Source organism: Microcaecilia unicolor, unplaced genomic scaffold, assembly GCF_901765095.1.
Source record: "Microcaecilia unicolor unplaced genomic scaffold, aMicUni1.1, whole genome shotgun sequence".
NCBI lineage: Eukaryota > Metazoa > Chordata > Amphibia > Gymnophiona > Siphonopidae > Microcaecilia > Microcaecilia unicolor.
The window spans coordinates 111,439-128,640 of record NW_021963069.1 but is presented as its reverse complement, the minus strand read 5'-3'; positions in this window follow the sequence as shown (position 1 = coordinate 128,640).

Below are 17,202 nucleotides of genomic sequence, written 5' to 3'. Positions count from 1 at the left end.
TACGACATAACGGATTGCAATCCTGCAGTGCCCGCAAGGTCCCCCTGCTCCGGAAGGCACATGTGACGGCCCGTCTGAAGTTTGCCAGTGAACACCTGGATGATGCCGAGAGTGATTGGGAGAAGGTGCTGTGGTCAGATGAGACAAAAATTGAGCTCTTTGGCATGAACTCAACTCGCCGTGTTTGGAGGAAGAGAAATGCTGCCTATGACCCAAAGAACACCGTCCCCACTGTCAAGCATGGAGGTGGAAATGTTATGTTTTGGGGATGTTTCTCTGCTAAGGGCACAGGACTACTTCACCGCATCAATGGGAGAATGGATGGGGCCATGTACCGTACAATTCTGAGTGACAACCTCCTTCCCTCCGCCAGGGCCTTAAAAATGGGTTGTGGCTGGGTCTTCCAGCACGACAATGACCCAAAACATACAGCCAAGGCAACAAAGGAGTGGCTCAGGAAGAAGCACATTAGGGTCATGGAGTGGCCTAGCCAGTCACCAGACCTTAATCCCATTGAAAATTTATGGAGGGAGCTGAAGCTGCGAGTTGCCAAGCGACAGCCCAGAACTCTTAATGATTTAGAGATGATCTGCAAAGAGGAGTGGACCAAAATTCCTCCTGACATGTGTGCAAACCTCATCATCAACTACAGAAGACGTCTGACCGCTGTGCTTGCCAACAAGGGTTTTGCCACCAAGTATTAGGTCTTGTTTGCCAGAGGGATCAAATACTTATTTCCCTCTGCAGAATGCAAATAAATTCATATACTTTCCACAATGTGATTTTCCGGATTTAATTTGTGATGTGCTATCTCTCACTGTTACCAATAACCTACCCTTCAATTATGGGCTGCTCATGTCTTTGTCAGTGGGCAAACTTACAAAATCAGCAAGGGATCAAATACTTATTTCCCCCACTGTATGGTAACTCTACCTCTGGGCCCTTGAGCACTGCCCGGTTGCCCAAATGGTCAGTCCACCGCTGCACCAAGCCAGTCTGGTTTTCAAGATATCCACAATGGATATGCATGAGATAAATTTGCATGCACTGCCTCCATTACACGCAAATCTATCTCATGCATATTCATTGTGGATATCCTGAAAACCTGACTGTGTGTGTCCCAAGGTCTGGGTTGAGAACCTCTGCATGCTACCATTCCTCTACCATCTCACAATTGCATTCGCTAGAGTCACTGGCAAAGTAGTCCTGCTTTCAGTACCAGAAATATGCTTTACCACTGTAAACTGCTTTGATAGCACATCTTGAAAGGCAGTATATCATCAAGACAAATAAAAGAAAGAATGTGGCAGTGGAAACTCCATCGACATAGGCACACATCATGCAACCAACATGGCAACGTATAACAGAAAGTGGCCAGTAGGCTGCATCCTATCCAGAACTGTACTACAGAAGCAGAAACAAACAAACAACAACAACAAAAAATCAGACCTCAAAGTTTTGTACAGGTGCTACAATCATCACCCTTTCTGGACAATTTGACCAATGTATAGATAGAAGTCATGGTGATGTTTGTGATCCTGCACAATGTAACTGTGTATATAATATCCAACATAACACTATGGAAACGTCTGTACAGGTATGAAGGCAATTTATACTGCAACCCTACAATATAAGCTACCTCATTTGTCCACTAGGTTAATCTGGCACAGCAATCGATAATGTGACCCATATTATTTTGGGCAGAGCAGTGGCGTAGCCACAGGTGGGCCTGGGTGGGCTGGGGCCCATCCACTTAGGGCTCAGGCCCACCCAACAGCAGCACATATTTAGTGCTAGCAAGTGGGGATCCCAAGCTTTGCCAGCTGAAGACCTCCCCCTGATGGTGCTGAAAACACTGCTTTCCACTTCAGCAGTCTAAGCTTCCTAAGCTGCTGATACTGGCTTCATCGCATTGGGGGGGGGGGGGGGGGGAGAACACTTGTGCCCACCCAGTTCTTGACTAGGCCCACCCAAAATCTGCTGTCTGGCTAGGCCCCTGGGGCACAGTCATTTCCTCACATTTCTTTAGGCTTGCAGCAAAGAGATGACCCCCACTAGGCTACAATGTCATAAGTCTTCGTTTTCAACCTTGTCCTCAACCCCCTCCATCAAGAAAACAGTCCTCAATCAAAAGCCAGACAATTCCCTTTAGAAACCTATGTTGTTTCTACCAGTATTGAACTATTGTACTTCTCTGTATTTAGGAGTTTCCTCTAAATGAGCAAATTGCAGTTAATCCATAATACTGTGGCTAAATTGATATACGGAAAATCTAGATGTGATCATGTGTCACCTTTGCTGGCACAGCTACATTGGCTGCCTTTAAAGGGCCAGAGTTGCTTTTAAGGTTTGTTGTTTAATCCATAAAACTCTGGTTATTCTCCAGAGAGTTTTTTCTCTCTTTTTTCAGTTGGTAGGTATGACTAGCTACAGTCGGAACAAGGATTGACTTAGCATTTCTATCTGTACAGGGATTATGCATTAAAGGAGTCTTTCACTAAAGATTAGCTCAAGTTATCTGCAGCAGGGCCCACAGGAATAAAATGGGACTTGCTGCAGATAATTTGAGCTAACCTTTAGTAAAAGACCCCCTAAATTTGTTCAGGATAATTCGTTCCACTACTACTCTGTAAAGTGTTGGAATTCTTTGCTGCAGATTGTTCACTTGAACTTTAACTATCTTTGTTTTCAGAAAGTTTTAAAATCCTATCTATTCACTGAATTCTTTTTAAATAAGCACAATTTGTAATTCCTGATGTTGTAGTCAGTTTCTGACTTATTTGTAAGGATTAAGCAGGCTATAAGTATCTCTCATAACATAACATTTGAAGGCTGGGTGTCATGGAGGGGGATAATTGAACAGGGGCACCCATCTTTAAGGACGGCCCCATAAAGGGGCCGGGCAACCCATATTAACGAAACAAGATGAACGTCCATCTTTCATTTTGATAATACGGTCAGGGTCGCCCAAATCATGAAATTTAGGTCGACCTTAGAGATGGTCGTCCCCGGTTTTCGGCGATAATGGAAAGTGAGGACGCCCATCTCAGAAATGACCAAATCCATGGGAAGAGCCAGCATTTGTAGTGCACTGGTCCCACTAACTGAATGGAAAAAGCCCTTCCCTTACCGATCCGGAAAGGAACGGGCATGCATGAAGGAAATTGCATACAAATGAGCTGCTCGCTGTTAGCTCATTTACACACGATTTCTTTCCTAAGGAGGGCAGTTGAGGACGTCCAAAATGTGGATGTTTGTGAGGACATCCATGCATGCTATGCCTCTGATTCCCCCTTTATTTATTTGGATTTTGGATCACAAGTAGCAGCAGTGGGATTTGAACCGGCCACCTCTAGATTGCAAGACCAGTGCTCTAACCACTAGGCCACTCTTCCACTCTACTCCACTCCCTTGAAATTTGGCCATCCCTGTGGGGAGCAGTTGAGGATGTCCAAAATGTCTGAAAGAAGGACGTCCATGCCTGTTATGCCTCCGCTGACACACACATACCTCCCCCCCCCCCCAGGGACCTGCATACTGCCCCCCCCCCCACAGGGATGGCCAAATTTCAAGGGCGTGGAGTGGAGGAGTGGCCTAGTGGTTAGAGCACTGGTCTTGCCATCCAGAGGTGGCTGGTTCAAATCCCACTGCTGCTACTTGTGATCCAAAATCTAAATAAATAAAAAGGGTATCAGAGGCATAGCAAAGGCATGGATGTCCTTCTCACAAAAACATCCGCATTTTGGACGTCCTCAACTCGACGGAGGCATAGCGAAGGACATATGCTAAAAAAAAAAAAGACAAACGTTTTTGAAGTTGTTTTTTTCGGGGTGGGAGGTGGTTAGTGACCACTGGGGAAGTCAGGAGAGGTCATCCCCGATTCCCTCCAGTGGTCATCTGGTCAGTTTGGGCACCTTTTTGATGCCTGGTCGTGAAAAAAAAATGGACCAAGTAAAGTTGGCCAAATGCTCATCAGGGACGTCCTTCTTTTTTCCATTATCGGCCGAGGATGCCCATCTGTTAACACGCCCCCATCCTGCCTTCTGTACACTGCCGACACACCCCCTTGAACTTTGGTCGTCCCCGCGACGGAAAGCAGTTGAGGATGCCCAAAATTGGCTTTCAATTATGCCAATTTGGGCAACCTTAGGAGCAGGACGCCCATCTCCCGATTTGTGTCGGAAGATGGGCGCCCTTCTCCTTCAAAAATAAGCAGGATAGTCACAAAGTTCATAACACATTTCTGAAATTAAAAAAAGAAAAGAAAGAGACAATTATGCAATACATTGTCACACTGTGGGATGGCTTCTCTAAATATAATAGTGTTAAAATATAATAGTCAATCTGAGTGCATTATTTTCCTCAGCCACTGCTTAAGAAGCATGTAGGGGGTGCACCCTTGTAACACTGTTGAGAAACAGTAACTATTCCCTGTATTTCTAATCAGGGTTGCTGAGAAACAGAGCCGGGTCTGGGGCAGGGCAGCTGCAGCCACCCCCTCCCCTTCACTCGGGCCGCAAGTCTGTCACTCTCCTGCTCCTGAGTACCGGGACTCGGGTTATTGCGTTAACGTAATCACCTGGGACCCGACACACAGGAGGAGAGAGACAGACTGAGGGAGCAAGTAAGTAAGGGGCCCTTTTACTAAGGCGTACCCAAAAGTGGCCTGCGCTGGTGTAGGCGCTTATTTTGGATGTGCGCTGGTCCATTTCCTCAGCGCACCTGGAAAAAAGGCATTTTTTTCTGTGCGATGGAAAATGGACGTGCAGCAAAATGAAAACTAGTGCATGTCCATTTTCAGCCTGAGACCTTACCGCCACCTACTGACTCAGCGGTAAGCGTCCAGCGCGCATCAACTGCTGATTACCGCCGGATAAGCACCATGCGGTAGAAAACAGAAAATATTTTCTACCGCATGTTTTGGGCGCGCATCAAAAAATGGGATTATTGCTTGGGGCACGCAGTAGTCGGGCGGTAGTGCCAATTTGACCCACGTAGGACGCACATAGGCACCTACCTGCCTTTGTAAAAGTGCCCCTGACAGTGTAAGTAAGTAAGGTAGGGGACTATGCACTGAGCACCTACCTTATGGGGAGCTGTTGCTTGCACTATACAGTGTAAGTGGACTGCTCCCCATAAGGACAGGTCTAGACCTGCCATAAAAGTTTGCACATTAAAGGTAGGTGCTCAGGTCTGTGCATTGCTTGGAATGCTTATTTTAACACTAATGTGCTCGTTGTAATAAATGTGCATAGGGTTATCGGTAGCTGCTATGGCTTATGGTAAAAGGGACTCAAAACCCCTTTGTGCATTAGATGCTAAACATCGTTTGCTTTAGATTGGCTACATAGAGGACTGGGGACATTTCACATGTGGCAATTGTACTGTTGCATGCTCATATACAATGGAGTTAAGAGCATTTATTTATTATCTCATTTGTACCCCACAGTTTCCCAACAGTGTCAGGCTCAATGTGGCTTACAGCGCACCACAGAGGCAGACGCCAATGCAGTGAAATGAAGCTAATACAGCAGAAAAACCTACAAGAGAGAATGGGGAAGAGTAGGAATGGATGGAAGGAGTAGGAAAACCAGGAGGGAAGAGGGAAAGGGAATGTGTCCAAAATATCTCTAGATCGATGCGCATCCAACAGTGGAGACACATGCAGAGGCCGTGGGATAAGCATTTCCAAATAACATGGTCTTTATAGATTTCCTGAAAGTTAGATGGTTGGGGATGGTTTTTATGGTTTTTATGGTTTTTGGCAAAGAGTTCCAAAGCTGAATGATGATGAAAGAGAAGGATGTAGCATACATGGATTTGTACTTAATGCCATTCGATAATGAAGGATAAGATACGAATGGGAGAGTCTGAGTGTATTCCTGAGAGGTAGGATGGTGAGATCTATCATGTAGCCAGGTACCATTTATTAATCCAGTTTGGGGATTCAGCTACAAATTAACACCTAGGGCGGATTGTACTTCATCAGATGTAACCTATGCGGTGTTATGTTCCTGTAAGAAACTGTATACTGGACAAACAATGAGACTGATTAAGCAGTGAATAATCAAGCGCTATTCAGCTATAAATAACAGAGAAGGAAAAAATGCACCTCTAGAACAACACTGACAACAAGCGACCCACTCTGTAGCATCAAGAAAAGACATATTTCGAGATGGGGATATCTGGCAGTTTATTACAGCATAAACAGGAATGTATTTTTTGATGGGAAAATCTGATTCCCAGAGGTTTAAATTTGGATATAGAATGGAATGCCCCTTTTTTAGTCTCTGATTGGCTGGCTCCCTCCTTTGGTTACACTATAGCGTAAAAGATGTAAATGCACATATGAGAATATTTTTTAGCTATTCACCTTGTTATGAAACATGATCATACAGCGATTCTATGTTTATATATATTCCAGACCCGAGGGAGGTGGTGGAGATGAAAACAATAACGGAATTCAAAAAAGCGTGGCATAAACATAACTACTACTACTATAAATCATTTCTATAGCCCTACCAATCGTACGCAGCGCTTCACAATTGAACATGAAGAAAAGACAGTCCCTGCTCAAAAGAGCTTACAATCTAAATCAGGACGGACAGACAGGACCAATAAGGGATAAGAGTAGGACAGACAGAAGGACACATAGGGAAAGGGACTATTGAAGAGAGTAAGACAAGGTTACAAGCAAGTGACAAGTTAGGAGTCAAAAGCAGCAGCAAACAGGTAGGCCTTTAGCCCGGATTTGAAGGCGGCCAGGGATGGAGCCAGGAATCCTGTTCAGAAGAAATGGATCCTCAGAAGCTTAGCAGAGATTGGGTGACAGCACCGGTGGTTGGGAGGCGGGGCTAGTGCTGGGCAGACTTCTATGGTCTGTGCCCTGAAAATGGCAGATACAAATCAAGGTCAGGTATACATATAAAGTAGCACATATGAGTTTATCTTGTTGGGCAGACTGGATGGACCGTACAGGTCTTCTTCTGCCGTCATCTACTACGTATATACTACCTTTCTGTAGATATAGCCAAAGCAGTTTACATATATACTATTTTTTGCAGGTACTTTTCTGTCCTTAATGGGCTCACAATCTAAGGTTATTTGTACCTGGGGCAATGGATGGTTAATGACTTGCCCAGGGTCACAAGGAGCTGCAGTGGGAATTGAACCCAGTTCTCCAAGATCTCAACTCACTACACTAATCATTACTTTGGAAGAAAGACAAGAGAAAGGAGATATGATTCAGACACTTAACTATCTCTGCAGCATAAATGCACAGGAGGCATATCTTTCAACAGAAAGGAAGGGCATAAAATGAAGTTAAAAGTGGACAGAATCAGAGGTAATCTAAGGAAATACTTCTTTAAGGAAAGGGTGGTAGATGCACGGAACGACCTCTCGGAGGTAGTGGATACAGGGACTGTGTCTGAGTTCAAGAAAGCATGGAACAGGCATGTAGGATCTCTTAGGGGAGGAAGAGATAGTGGATGATATGGATGGGGAGACTGGATGGGCCTTTATCTGCTGTCATTTTCTATGTTTCTATGTTCACATGATACTAACTCTCTGAATAGAAGTGTGAAGGGATTTTTTTTATACAGATCAACTGCACTCTTTCGTATTATAAAATACTGCTCAAAATTGGTTACATACTGAAAATTTTGAATATGTACTGATAGATATATATCTATTTTTTGCATTTGTTTAGAATACTGCATACAAATGGAACTGAGGCTGTCTGGAATGTCGGCCTTTCTACTGGTTTAATTTGTCCTGCAGGCCACACTGTCTTTGTAACATCATATATTGCACCTTCAGTGTGAATATGTCCTATGGTACATTATAACTGATCACTGTATTTTCAAATTTGATCTAAAAATCCAAAGGAACTGTATGTGCTAGGGGGCGAGAAGCTGATATACATGGATCGGGAAAGGGACCTTGCGGTGATAGTATCTGAGGATCTCAAGGCTGTGAAACAATTTGACAAAGTGGTGGCCATAGTCAGAAGGATGCCCACAGTTACACCAGCTATAGACCTGGCAGCTACAAGTAAGAAGGACGCGTGTAACTTCCGGTATTCTTTAAGTGGCAGCAGCACCCATTCCTCACCCGTGTAAATTTACACGCTGTGCCATTTAAGTGCAACTTAAGGAACAGCACTTAACTATTTTGCTGTCACTTACATGCACCAGGGTACACTTACTCGCAAAAGTGGTGGTGTTCAGTACATGTATGCATGCAAATGGCAAGAAAAAGTGGGCACCCCGTCACAGAGTTGCCCCTAAAACGAACAGAGATGCACAGACCTCCTCCTCCTCTGAGGAATACCAGAACTAGAAGCTCATATATGCAATGGGATAGAAACGAGAACTGGGTCAACCTGTCCTGTAAAAAATGGAGCAAAGCTGGCAATGTTGCACCCCAGTCACAGCTTGTAATAGACACTGCATAACTCTTCCCCTATACGATTCCCCAATGTGTCTATAACACGTGAACCTTCTTCGGAGGTGGCGAACGCCTTACGGTACTATGTAAGCCACATTGAGCCTGCAAATAGGTGGGAAAATGTGGGAATCAAATGTAACAAATAAATAAATAAGAGGAAAAACAATTATTAAAGAAGCAGCACTACAAGAAACTGCCACCGTATTTCATGAGCACAATATTTGTCATTTCCAGAAATCCTACCGCATGGACTGCATTAATACTAAACTACAGACACTGTTTTGAGGACTATCATATTTACGATACAAAATTTCCCATCCGAATTTAATTTAGCAGTCATTCTCAACCCAGGCCAAAGTGTTTTCTGCCCCTGCCACATAATTCATCCCTCTTCGAAACATTATTATACATTCTTCCTTACTCACAACACACTACCCCAGCTTTCACCCTCTCCCTGTTCCCTACCTCTATCACCTTTCTCCCTTATCCTTTTTATTGTTCACCTCTTTATATACTGTGTTTAGATGTTTTATTCATTTTGTTTTATCTTGTAAATTAGCTATAGTATGTAAGCCGCATTGAGCCTGCTGACAAGTGGGAAAGCGCGGGTTATAAATGTTACAATACAACACAATATAGAACCATCACCTCAAGGACAGAACAGATATTATAAGCCTGGACTAATTACAACTGAGACATTTAATATGTTTGTGTGCAAAGTGCATCACTCTACTCCAAAGCCACGTGAGCAAGGTCCAAAGCCAACACATCTCAAGCATCCAGGTAATTCAGTTCACTTTGATATAAAAACAAAACAATAATTTCAGTGCAACGTAACAAGTTGGGCAGGAAGTTATCAGTTTCATTAGTCTAGAGTACAGGGCATTTCCTCATTTTCCTAGCACATATCATTTTCACAAACTATAAACGTTTTTCTTCATTGCCCAAATGCCTCTGTTCCTCTTACCCTCCCTCCTCTCTCTCTTCCACAGCTGTACATGAAGAGAGGCTACAAACATGCCATTCCTCCCTTCCTTCCTTTACTTACAGGGGCAGCAGCCCAGCTCCATGCCAACCAGGAATTCTGCAGCCAAACATTCAAACGCTGATGGATGAATCAGCTGCCAAACTAGAAAAATCGCAGAGGCTACTTACAGGGCCCATCCCTCAAGTACTGTTCATTGGCAGCTTGAGGTGGTTCCACTATTAAACAAACATTCCTGCTTAGAGTCAAGTACAACATCCCAATCAGCAGTTTATTTCTCTATTGCCACTAGGTTTTGCCATCTAAAAAGAAACCCCCAACCAGGATCAATGAGCAACTGATTGTAAGCCACATTGAGCCTGCAAAGAGGTGGGAAAATGTGGGATACAAATGCAATAAATAAATAAAATAAACACAATTCAAACTTCTCTTGCTGACCTTTAAATGCATCCATTCTGCAGCTCCCCATTACCTTTCCACTCTCATCTCTCCCTACATCCCTCCCCGTGAACTCCGCTTACTGGACAAATCTCTCGTCGTCCCCCTTCTCCTCCACCGCTAACTCCAGGCTTCGTTCCTTTTCCCTCGTGGCTCCTTATGCCTAGAATAAACTTCCTGAGCCTGTACGTCTAGCTCCATCTCTACCTGTTTTCAAATCTATGCTGAAAACCCACCTTTTCACTGCTGCTTTTGGCTCCTAGCCACTACTCAGTTTGCCCTCCCCTTGTTCCTTCTCACCCAGTACATCCCTTGTCCTTAATTGTCTTGTCTGTCTGTATTATTTTTAGATTGTAAGCTCTATTGAGCAGGGAAAGTCTCTCTATGTCAGGTGTTCAGCGCTGTGTGCGTCTGGTAGCGCTATACAAATGTTAATAATAATAATAATAACTGATCCCATAGGTGGGTAGTGCTGCTATATGGCCTGACACTGGAGTACTCTAACTTTTTATCCTCCCTTTTTAGGGGTGTGTTTGGGGGAGGGGGCGCTGTGTTACTTCTAGCAGCAGGAAATCAACTAAACAAGTTATTTGGTGTCATTTCCTTGCAATTACCATCCAAACAATTCACTCCTCAGCAATACCAATTATTTCAGACATTACAAGAATTTCACACACATATACACCCAAGGAATACTTTATAGCTAAAGTCTTGCACAGTAATGACTGCTAGACAAGAATTTTGTGCAGTAGTGCAATAAACAGTTATCCAACTTGTCTGCCTCTGTTTCCCCCCCCCCCCCCCCTTTTATTTTCTCCATCTCAGGTCTGATTCTCTCTATTTTCTTGTCTTTCCTCATTCCATTTGCATTCAAGGATTAATTCTAAATCTGGGCACCCCGCTTTAGGTGTTTCAAGGCCATAGTAGTCTATTCTGTAATGGAATCTAGGTGCCTAGATTCCATTATAGCACATTAGCGTAACCTGGTACTGATGCAACTAACATTAAATGCAGCACTTACACCAGAGTTAGCATTAGAAATGGTTTTCAAGGGTGGTGATACAGAGGAACTGAACAAAATCTCTGTGAACCTGGAAGATGTACTGAGCCAAATAGACAAGTTAAAGAGTGCTAAATCACCTGGACCTGATGGTATACACCCCAGGGTACTGAAAGAACTCTTTTTGAGAAATTTGATGGCTAACCATAGGTGATTCAAATGTTCTATACTGATTGTAAGTATAAAGGAAAACAATACTGTAATTTCTCATAGCTTATAATCAGTGGCGTCGCGAGGGCAGCTGACACCCGGGGCGGGTCGCCGCTGCACACCCCCCCTGGGTGCAGCGCGGCGCACCCTCCCCCCTCTGGAGCGCAACCCCCCCCCCCCCCCCCCCCCCCGAGAACATACCTGGAAGGCGGTGAGGGGCGGGCGGGAGAGCCAATCTGCCGAGTGCACGCTGCTGGGAGGTGTTGGCGCCTCGCTGGTTCCCTGCTCTCTCTGCCCTGGAACAGGAAGTAACCTGTTCCGGGGCAGAGAGAGCAAGGAACCAGCGAGGTGCCGACACCCCCCAGCGGCGTGCACCCAGGGCGGACTGCCCCCCCCCCCCCCCCGCCCTTCCTACGCCACTGCTTATAATTGTAAGCCACACTGAACCAAAACTTGATTTTGGATAACTGTGAGATACACGAATGAATAAATATAGTAACATATAGTAGATGACGGCAGAAAAAGACCTGCACGGTCCATCCAGTCTGCCCAACAAGATAACTCATATGTGCTACTTTTTGTGTATACCCTACTTTGATTTGTACCTGTGCTCTTCAGGTCACAGACCATATAAGTCTGCCCAGCACTATCCCCGCCTCCCAACCACCGGCTCTGGCACAGACCGTATAAGTCTGCCCAGCACTATCCCCGCCTCCCACCACCGGCTCTGGCACAGACCATATAAGTCTGCTCAGCACTATCCCTGCCTCCCAACCACCAGCCCTGCCTCCGACCACCGGCTCTGCCACCCGATCTCGACTAAGCTCCTGAGGATCCATTCCTTCTGCACAGGATTGGATTTGGACTGCTTGTTGAACCCACTACTCCCTCTTTGTTCAGGTAATACATCACAACCTGGATGTCCATGCAAACCAATACTGTATGGTTGAGTATATGGTCTTGGAAAGTTTTGAGGGTGTTCCACACTGCTCGCAATTCCAGGAGATTGACATGATGTTTCTCCCATGAGGACCAAGAACCCTGTGTGGAGATTATCAAGGTGAGCACCCCAACCTATCACGGAGGCATCTATGGTGAGAACTTTCTGATGTGAGAAAAGCTAAAATGGAAGTCTCTAGCTGAGATTCTGGGAAAACATCCACCACGGTAGAGAGAGTGGCGAGCTGTGGAGTAACTCGAATACGGGCCAAGAGCAATCCCGTGGCTTCGGACCACTGAGAGGAGTGTGTCCACTGAAGAATTTGGAAGTGGAGTTCAGTCAATGGTGTTACATGGACTTTTGAGGCCATGTGACCAAGTAGGTGGAGCATTTGATGAGCAGCTACCTAGGAGAGATGCATTATGTTGTTTGCTCTCAGTAGAAGAAGACTCAACTTTGAGTAGTGCCTAGGAGAGCGCCGATGAATTGTATGGTCTGAACAGGTTGAAGATGTGATTTGGGTAATTTATCACAAGTCCAAGGAGGTCTAGGAGCTTAATGGCAAATAGAATTGAAGTCTGTGCTGCCTCTCGGGAGGCTGTCTTGCTTAACCAGTCATCAAGGTAGGGGAATATGTGTATGCCCCATTTGAGGAGAGCTACAGCTACCACTACCAGGCATTTTGTAAGACTTGAAGAGCCAAAGCCAAACAGTAAGACCTTGAACTGATAATGTAGAGTCCCACAGCAGAAACGTAGGAACTCTCTGTGGGCAGGGAGGATAGATATGTGAGTGTACGCCTCCTTCAGATCTAGAGAGCAATGCCAGTCGATGGATCATGGGAAGAAGTGATACCAGGGAAACCATGCAAAATTCTTTTTTCAGTAGAAATTTGATTACATCTCGCAGGTTGAAAATTGGTCATACCCCCCCCCCCCAAAAAAAAAAACCAAAAAGGTACAGCAGGAAAACGCACAACTTCTGTAAGTTATACATGTAAGTGGAAGCCCCACCTATGTCCCATCATGCTGCACCCATGTATACTCCTCTTACAAACATGCACTATGTAAGTTAAGCAAGAATTTGCAGAATAGCGCTTAGGTGGCACATTGACACGTACACAAGTGGAAGAGTAATCTAATGGCTAGTGCAGTGATCTGAAAATCTGGGTTCAATTCCCACTGCAGCTACTTGTGTAAGACCCTTAACTCTCCATTGTCTCAGGCAAAAAACTTAGGGATAAAGTACTTGCGTATAATACTGAAAAACTAAAAAGTATTTATATACTGCAATGACCTTGTGGGTTCTAAGTAGTTTACAGTTAATAAGAAACCAGCATAACTGGAGAATTACAGTTAATGACAAGACAACTAAAGAATTTACAGTCAAAATACAGTCAAATATTAATATAAAAACTTCTCAAATAACCATGTTTTAAGGATCTTTCTAAAACGCATAAGGCTGTTAGAAAGACTAACAGATATAGAAAGATTATTCCGAAATCTGGCACCTATAAAAGAGAAAGAGGATTTAAACATTCTTTTATATCTAACTGCTTCAAAAGAGGGCAGATACAAAAACTAATCTATTTCTCAGTTTTATAACAGATGCAAAAGATGGAAAGGATATCAGTAATAACATATACCCTGGTGCAAGGGTATCTTACATATCACAGTGCAGGCTTTAAAATAAACCCTGGTTTGAGTCGGGAGCCAATGTGTTTTGATTAACAGTGGAGTAACTATTCAAATTTCTTTGCTGCATAGACCAGATGAACGAACACATTTTGAAACGTTTGCTGTTTCTTCTGAATATATGTAAACTGTTGGTTGTACCACAGAAAGGTGGTACATATCAAATCTATGACCCTTTACTCTTTATGGCAAGGGGGAGCATTTGCCCCCCTCCCTCCAGATTTTACCTTTTCTCTTCAGTGTCTCCCTTCCCCATCTGCCAGCTAACCAGTACTGCTGAATTGTGTCGGCCACACCAACCTTTCCTGGGACCTGCAGCAGCACCAGTGATTATAACAGTAAAGAATCCTGCAGCTGTGCCAAGCCCGAGTGTTCTGCCCCAACTGTTTCAGAAAGGGCAGGAGATGGCGGAGGCTTGTTTTCAGCGTGCTCACAGGCTCGATGAGGCCCTGCGGTTCTTTAATGTTATGACCGCTGGTGCTGCCACAGGTTCTGGAGAAGAGCTGGGTATAGCTAGGTGGGGCCACGAGGACCTGGGCCCCCCCCCCCCCCAGATTTAGTCCGGGCCCCTGGTTTTGCTGGCGGGGGTCCCCAACCCCCACCAGCCGAAGCCTTCTTCAGCGCCGGTCTCCGGCGAACTGCCTTCGCTGATCTGTGCTTTCTTGAGTCCTGACGTCCTGACCTACACGTTCCTTTAAGTACTTAAAGGAATGTGCAGGCGCGCCACGTTCGCTAATCTGTATATATATATTTTTTTTAAATTTAATATCCTATGGATTAGCATATATTTATTGGGGGTAAGGGAACTAGAGAGACAGAGAGGGAATGCTAGACATGAAGGATGGGGACTAGAGAGACATACAGAGAATGCTGATATGAGGGTAGGAGACTAAAGAAAGAGAAAGAGGATGCTGGACCTGGGAAGGAGGAGAGAAAGAGGGAGCTAATGAGAGACTGGGAAATGGAATTATGGAGCAGTTGTGAACGAAAAAGATGGAAAGCTCCAAGTAACTGTAAATACAAAAGAGGGAGACTGAGGACTGGTTGGTAAGAAGGAGTGAAATCTGGATACACAAGTAGAAAATGAAGGGAAGAAAGCTGAAAGGAAGAGATCAATGTTAGAGGTGAATGTAGGGGAGGAAGTGAAGAGAGGAGGAGAGAAAAACAGCCAATGGACAGGAGACCCTGTAAAGAGAATTAAGAAAAGACAAAGGAAAGCAGAAACCACAGCCTGAGACCAACATAATTTAAAAGACACAATAGCCAGGCAGAAAAGGCAAAAAAAAAAAATGGATTTTATTTTTTATATAATGATTGGTATATGTCAGTTTTCAGAATGCATGTCTACAAGCCAGTGTTAGTCATGGCTGGACCAGGGCAAACATTTGGGAGGGGGCTCCAAAGTTTAGATATTTTTAAATTTATAGATGATATATGAAATAAATTGAACCCTGAACTTACTAGCAGGCAACGTTGTCTTCAACTTCAGGCAGACTTGAGTCCTCTCTGGCCTGGAAGCCAAAGTTGCTATCCCCCTCTCCCCCATGCCAGCCCTAACATATATTTTGCACAGTACAGGGGGAAATTAATCTTTCTATTTTCACTCTGTGGCCATTTATTTTTTATTTTGTGAGGGTCTATCTGCTTCTGTATATGCAGCCAAAGCTGTGTATCTTCAAACCACTCAAAACACGGCAGCCAGGCTTATATTTGGAAAAATGCGATTCAAAAGCGCCAAACCCCTCCGAGAAAAACTGCACTGGCTCTCAATCAAAGAACGTATTGCTTTCAAAATCTGCACCCTGGTTCATAAAATTATATATGGCAAAGCCCCGGGATACATGACAGACCTCATAGACCTACCAACCAGAAACACAACAGGATCAACATGAACATACCTAAATCTCCACTACCCAAACTGCAAAGGACTCAATTACAAATCAACCCATGCATCCAGCTTTTCCTACATAAGCACACAACTATGGAACGCATTACCAAAAGCCATGAAAACAACTTATGATCACCTAAACTTCCGGAAATCATTAAAAACTAACCTGTTCAAAAAGGCATACCCTACCGACCCAACTTAAATGCCTGTACTCTGCAACACAACGAAACCAAAGCTCGTAATGGACATATAATAACTCTTCCTCTCTACAATTCCCTAATGTGTCTGTACACACGAACCTTATTCTACCACAACATTACTGTATTTGTTCATACCGGAATTGGCGAACGCCTTTACAGTACTATGTAAGCCACATTGAGCCTGATAGGTGGGAAAATGTGGGATACAAATGTAATAAATAAATAAATATGGGGTTTCTATATGAATGCATATAGTGTAAGCATGTACAATAACCTGTCTTGTATCAGTTTTCCTAATAAGTGTACTGATGTTCTAGAGCTTGCTGCAATATTTACGGTGTTATCTTTTCCTAGGTGGGCTCCATGTGTGAATTTTGAAAGTTAGTGATATAATAGTAGATTTGCTATAGGTTCTGAGTGACTTTATTATTATTATTTCAATGGAACTGAGAGGGTTTATGTAGCTGTTATTGTGATGACAGTAGAATCAGATATTTTTTGTATGGTAAGTTCTATGGGGAAATGAAAACCTGTTGATGCTTTGATGGTTCCTAAAATCAATCTATTTGAGCATTCTAAATTGTTATACCCCGCCCCTATATAAGGCGATTCTGAATCACTTCCCTGTTCGTAATTGCTCCATAGAAAGAAGCTCTGTTGGGTAATGCAAAAAATTATTTCTCCCCCCCCCCCCCCCCCAATACTTGAAGAAAGTCCTCCCTATGCCAGCGGTATGGGCCCAAATACATACTTATATACCATTATAATAAACATTTACACACATAGGGCTAGATTCTGTATATAGTGCCTAAAAAATCCACATGGAAAAAGTTATGCCTTGGTGTATTCTCTAAAGTACACCTATATTTTACAGAATAGACTTAAATTTCCATGTGGTATATAGAATATGTTGAGCAGCTCGCCACACGACCAAATTTGGTTGCGTCCATTTAGGCCATGTTTTACTTGGTTTAAATCCTGACACCTTAATTACATACAAATCGGGTGTATTCTATAACAATGCACATAGATTTTAGAAATGTTCACACCCCACCCCTGACCATATCCCCTTTTCAACTATGTGGCTTAGAATTTAGGCGCACCACGTTATAGAATACAGTCAACGAGTTGTGCATGTAAATTTCAATTAATGCCAATTAGTGCTGATAATTGCTTAACATCCAATTATCAGCGCTGATTAGCTAGTTAACCACTTAAGTTATGCGTATTGTTATAGAATACGCTTCGATTTCCTTGTGGATTTTTAGGCACCATATATAGAATCCGGGGGATAGAGGGGAATTCTATAAATAGTGCGAAAAATGGGAACAAAAAAAAAATTGGCACTAAGCATTATTCTATAAAGGGTGTGTGCGTAGCGCCGATTTCCACGCCT